The sequence below is a fragment of the Ostrinia furnacalis genome, unplaced genomic scaffold (assembly GCF_004193835.3).
Source record: "Ostrinia furnacalis isolate ACB-3 unplaced genomic scaffold, ASM419383v2 OfSCF1955, whole genome shotgun sequence".
NCBI classification, from domain to species: Eukaryota; Metazoa; Arthropoda; class Insecta; order Lepidoptera; family Crambidae; genus Ostrinia; species Ostrinia furnacalis.
This window is the reverse complement of record NW_021132194.1, coordinates 207,053-213,052: the sequence shown is the minus strand read 5'-3', so window position 1 is coordinate 213,052 and position 6,000 is coordinate 207,053.

The window sequence follows — 6,000 nt, the reverse complement described above, 5'->3', positions numbered from 1 at the left end:
TAAACTACTAAAATTTTTAACTATTCGTAAAATACTATCGTGAATAGTGCAACAACAGTGTATTTTCACCAAAAGATGTATTTACTGTCACCCTACTCACATCCTTCTTCCCCTTCACGTGTACACCTCAGATTGTATTGTAGTTTTTGCTTTAGTTTTAAACTTCTACTTCACTGAGATATTTGTGGTAGTAGATGTCTTATTGATTTGTCTAAGATATTCTATCATACGTATACGAGAAGAATTCGTTGAGAAAAACTAAATAGATAAGATAATAAATCTAAACATTTTTTTTAATAATGTGATTTGTGACTTGCTTTATAAAATTGCACAGCTTATGTAACATTTGAATAAAAATCCCCAAAAAAGCACGATCCCTCTTTTTTATTAAGCTTCGAAGGTTTTCCATTTTATAGCGTCAATAATTTTGTTGATATTTTATACAAAGTTCGTTGATCTCAATAACCGATCCAGTGTCAATGTTCACACAGCCCGGAAGAGCAAGCTGCAAAGTGCCCTTCCTATCATAGACAAAACAACCACCAAACATCTGCCAAGCCAATCTGAAACTTAAGTCTAAAGTGATAGAGCTCAGCGGGCATAGACAAGGCCTAGGGAGGGAAGAGGGCATAGAGTCAGTTCCGTTGGAGTTCGGTTACACGCATGAAATGTGTTTCTTTTGTTTGTCACAAGCGGGTTACGTTGGAACAGGAAAGTAATCATGTTACTGATGTACCACCGATTAAACTATAAAATGGTTTTATAATACATGCGATTATGCAACGAAATTAGACAGTTTAATGTATTGGCGATTATCTGAAATAGTATGACATGTTTTAAGTAGTTAATTCAGGTAATAGTTTCCTTCATTTTAAAAGGTTTACATAAAATACTTAGTTCCTAATTTTAATCCTATTTGAGTAGTTAAATGAAAAATAATAAATTAAATGGTTCCATTTCGTTGTTTTACAAATCATCATCATCATCATCATTTCAGCCACAGGACGTCCACTGCTGAACATAGGCCTCCCCCAATGACTTCCACATCGCACGGTTGGTAGCGGCCTGCATCCAGCGCCTTCCCGCTACCTTTATCAGGTCATCGGTCCACCTTGTGGGTGGACGTCCCACGCTGCGTTTTCCGGTACGTGGCCTCCATTCCAGAACCTTGCTGCCCCATCGGCCGTCAGTTCTGCGTACTATGTGCCCAGCCCACTGCCACTTCAGCTTGCTGATCCGTCGAGCTATGTCAGCGACTTTTACAAATAAGTAACCTGAAATTCATAAAATGAATAAGTTGGATATAATTTATAAAAAATCCCCATTATAAGATCGTTTTCCGTACAAACTTACAACAATGCCTTTTTAATTGTGTACAACAAATTCATCAGCTACCATCATCATCTAGCAAAAATGATTAGATAATACGGTAACAGAAATGTGTTAAATATCTTATTAATTTTCGCATCACGACAATGTAGGTATTACACAAATTACCATACAAAATTGAGTAATATTGGTAATATCTACGAGCTTGTAGCAGAGGGGAGCGAACGCCGCAGGCAGGCATTATAGTGTTAAGTTTCACAGAGTGCACTACGCCTGCAGCGCCTCACTAACGTGCCAGATTATGTTGCACCAGCTTTGATTATTTACCAAAAAGGTAGTACCTATATTAAATATCTAGTTCAAACTATTTCAAATGACATATCAACCTTTTTCGACCGGCAGCGCGCACTGGCCGAAAATATTCTAAAACAAATGATCGACGCTCTTAACAAAAAAATAACGATCATCTTTTGTTTTTCATAAATCCCTACACAAAGCTTACACGTTTAAGGAATTTTTTTCTAAGTTCTTTTGTTTAAAGGAATAAATCATTGTGTCAAATGTTCAATTTTTAAAAAAGAGGTAAGTACCTAGGTACGAATAAAAGTTATAAGAGCTACTTTTTTAGATTTTGTCTATATTAAAACATTTTCTACTAAATTCTGTAAAATTAATCATAAATAGTAGAACCTAGATACTTACTTAATTATCTTGCCAAGCAACAATAACTCCAAAAGCGTAAAGAATGAAGGGAAACAAATTGAGAACTCCCGAACTTTGAAGAACCGGCAGGGAATTTTCTTATAACTGCTTTGGTTACTCGGTAACTAATTGTTATTTAGCCGGTGTAGCCCAGTTTATTAAAAGGCGAGGTAATTAAATTAAGCTTGTTTCTTTGACGCCCTGCCCGGCTGATATTTTTATTAAGCAGAATATACTGAAGTGAATCGTAGGGATGTGGTTATGCCAAATCTATCGACTAATTAATTTCAAACTTATTTCCGAAATTTTAAATGTCAAGATGAGATCATTATAGCTCACACCATGAATAAGTTATCAGATCTCATGTAAAGCCTAGCTTCTAACTCTACTCGCCCTAACTAACTTACCTTAGTCAAAAGTAGGTATGTATTGCTTGTAAAAAAGAAGAAAGAAAGCAAAATTATTTATTTGACAACTAAAAAAAAGTACAAAGACAATGAAGAGAAAAGAGAAAAAAGAAATGTTGCCAAAGAGGTCACCCACTCAGTAACTTAGATTGTACTAAGTAACTTAGCTCAAAAGTTAGATTTCTAAATGGAAACAGTGAATTAAGTAGTCTGCCTAATAATTTTATTAACTGTAACAAAATAAATGTATGATTTCGCTCGGATGAAAAGTGACAAATCACTAACAGTCTTTACTTAAAACGTTGTGACGTTGTTGTATTTTTACGAATAAGATACTAACTAACACCCGTATTCACAAACGGTGCTTGCTTATGTGAAGCAGTAAATCTTACGAACAGCGTTGAAAAGAGCTCTGTCATTGGTTCGTATGTGACCCTGTGCGTCCACGCGCACTGTAAGACCTCATAGTAAAGTTTGTGACAAAACATCGTATCGATCAACGCAGTCCCATCTCATTTTTTCATGGCAGAGAGGTGATAATGTCGAAGTTGAGAATCGGGCAATTAAGGCGAGCGCTTCATAATCGAGCCAATTATGTGGAAGCAATAAACAGAGCCAAATTATAAAGGGGCTTTTGATATATTTTTTGCAGATGTGGAAAATTTGTTGCCATGGTTCTTATAAACATCTATGTAATTGAATTCACGAGGAGTGTGAATTGAAAGAAAATTAGAGTTAATTGTTTTAGGTGGCAGCAACGAGTCCGTTTTTATTTAATAATAAGAAAAATAATATTTAAATATTCTGTGACTTATAAGTATCTCCTTATTTAATGCAGCACCATATGATACACAAAGCTACTTTAATAAATGTATATTTCGGTGTGGATTCAGAAACAGCATAAAAGAATTACTCCACCTACTAGAAACTGTTGGTGATAAATATCCATTCGCTGAAGTTTTCGTTCTTCGATAACTTTCCTTAAAAATATCGATACCAGTGTTTTCATATCTTCTAAAGTCATAATATACCTACTATTTTTTAAGTTAGCCTAATGACTGTAAAATTGACCCTTACACAAACAAAGGAAACTCGCGAAAATGTGCTGGTGACACTTACACGTTAAAGTTATGTTTGAAAATGGGGGTAACTATTTAAATGTAGGCTCAAGTTTTTTCAAGTTATTTACAATGATAGACGTTTTAACTTCAACTTTTTGAACGGTTTTTCTACTTGAAACCTACAATTACCTAAAAGTTATTTTTAAAACTTGACTAGAAAACTTACATTGTAGCTCCTTTCGGGTTGACACTTTAAGTAATTACCTGAACGGTAGGATAAAGTGCTTCTCTTTATTTGTTTCATACTACATAGCTTTTACCCGTGGCTATACTCGTACCCGCTTGAATTTGAGCATGTCATAAGTAAAAAGTGTGTATCGCTAATCCCGCTGTTCTAAAGTTCTCTAGCTTATTCTAACCAAAAACATTTGTCACTTCAAAAAGCAGTTTCCCCAATATTAGTTAATTTGATACTTTATTTCACCTTCAAGTACTACAGTCGACAACAGTTATGTAGTCGCTATAGAGTCAGGGAGAGGCTATCCATATGACCAGTTTCATATTACGAATTGTATGAAATTGGTCATGAGGGTTGGTATCTCTAAATCAAATGTGCATCTGCATTTTACCCAATATCGTTTGCACTCTTATCTACATGAAAACCTTCGCTGGCGTACTGCAGTATATTTTACTAATTGCACACTATTAACGGGCATGCGATAAAATAAAATTTTCTAAACACGAGTAATTACTTATAGCGTGGCAAATTGTCGAGTGGAGAACGAACGAGAAATTTTCCATGTGACGGCACTCACGCCAGCTGCTTCTTTGCTGCATTATAATTAAACACAATTTGTCGTAATGCCTTTAATGGGAGCCTTTAAACTAACATGGAAACAAAACGCTAGCTCTGGGATGGAAAAGAAAATGTGGAAATGTGGGCTTTGCACGAAATTTTGAGTACATGCTATAGTTTGGCAATTTAGTGAGGCGATAAAAATGTACCGTGACATTTGAATTTGTCTCGGTGACTTCACTCTGCAGTCAATAATGATTCACTCAAATTAATATCTCGTTTAAGATAAAATGCACTAAATCTTGAAGTTGTAGAGATTACAAACAGCTTATTAGCTTATTTTATTTGACTGTGCTCATGACTTGCGTTTTATTATCTCTAGACTCGACTCAACCTCAACAGTCACTCTATTTCTTGATAAATAAGGACGATCTCAATGTCACTAGTGTAGGTGATGTTCTGTTGTGTGTACCTACTCCTCGATCCTGTATGCTACCTGCTGCTGCAGCTTATGTGGAACCAGGATGGTAATGAGAAGCATGAGCGCAAAAACAAGTCAATCTGTCTTTTTGGAAGTATTTATTGTAGATTTCGGGCAAAGAACTAAATTTTGACAGTTATAAATCAACAGTGTTTATTCATATAAGAAAACTACTAACAATAATGCAGGACAGAAAAAACTGTGTTTACATATAAGTAGGCTGCTTCCCTCGAAATACTCATACAAACCTATGGTATCCAGTGTTTTTTCNACCTCATATCAAAATAAACTTTGAGTTTAGCTCTATAAGCCCATATATTTTTTTTTACAAATATTTGCGTAACTAATTGTAGACACCCCAAAATAAAATTTCAACTTTGATCGCGTTTTTCTCGAAACTGTTCAAGTGTTACTTACTGCGTTTATAAATTGTGCGGCAGAATGCCTCCGGGCACAAATTTCAATTATTGTCACATCCGAATAGTTATGAACGGGGACCCGGTACAGTCAGTTACGAATTTGAGGATGAATCGGCAAGAGCCAGAGAAGTTGATGAATTATATCTAAAAGAATTTGTTTTAACTAATCAAAGCAGCAGGGTTTAGATAAGGAATAAATCAGAATTACAAGATAATTTTAACAAGTAGTTATTTCTAAATAATATTTAGCATCCTACCAACCGGTCAATCTAGAAATCATGGTCCTGTGGCTGAAAAGATTGAACGAAGACATCAAATTCACGTTTAAAATGTAAGTACTTATCTATGTTTCATTTCATTTTTATTCTAAATATTCTAAATTCCATGATATAAACTCATCTTGCAACTCATCGCAATTTTCGCATAGATACATTTTATTAGTTTTATCGAGAAACATTGTTTTTACTAATCATAAAAAAATATCTAATAACGTCAGTTATGTCTTCATGCTTATTGAGGCTTCAAGTTTTAGTAATTTAGTCTTAACCACAATCTTTTACTAAGACAACTGTACTACACAGTGGGCGTATTCATCTCATAAAGGGGTCAAAATATTTTATTAGCCTTGCGATTTTAACTGAGGAGCGAGGGTGCCAACTAGATTAGAGGCCCGAGGCTATGCAGTACAAATCGAGCATCCACTCCAAATAATCAACCCTTCGCGAATCAAACTGTCATTATGACTACATTTTTACACCTTAAGACCTTCAATTTAGGGTTTAAGATGGCTTGGATATTGAGTATT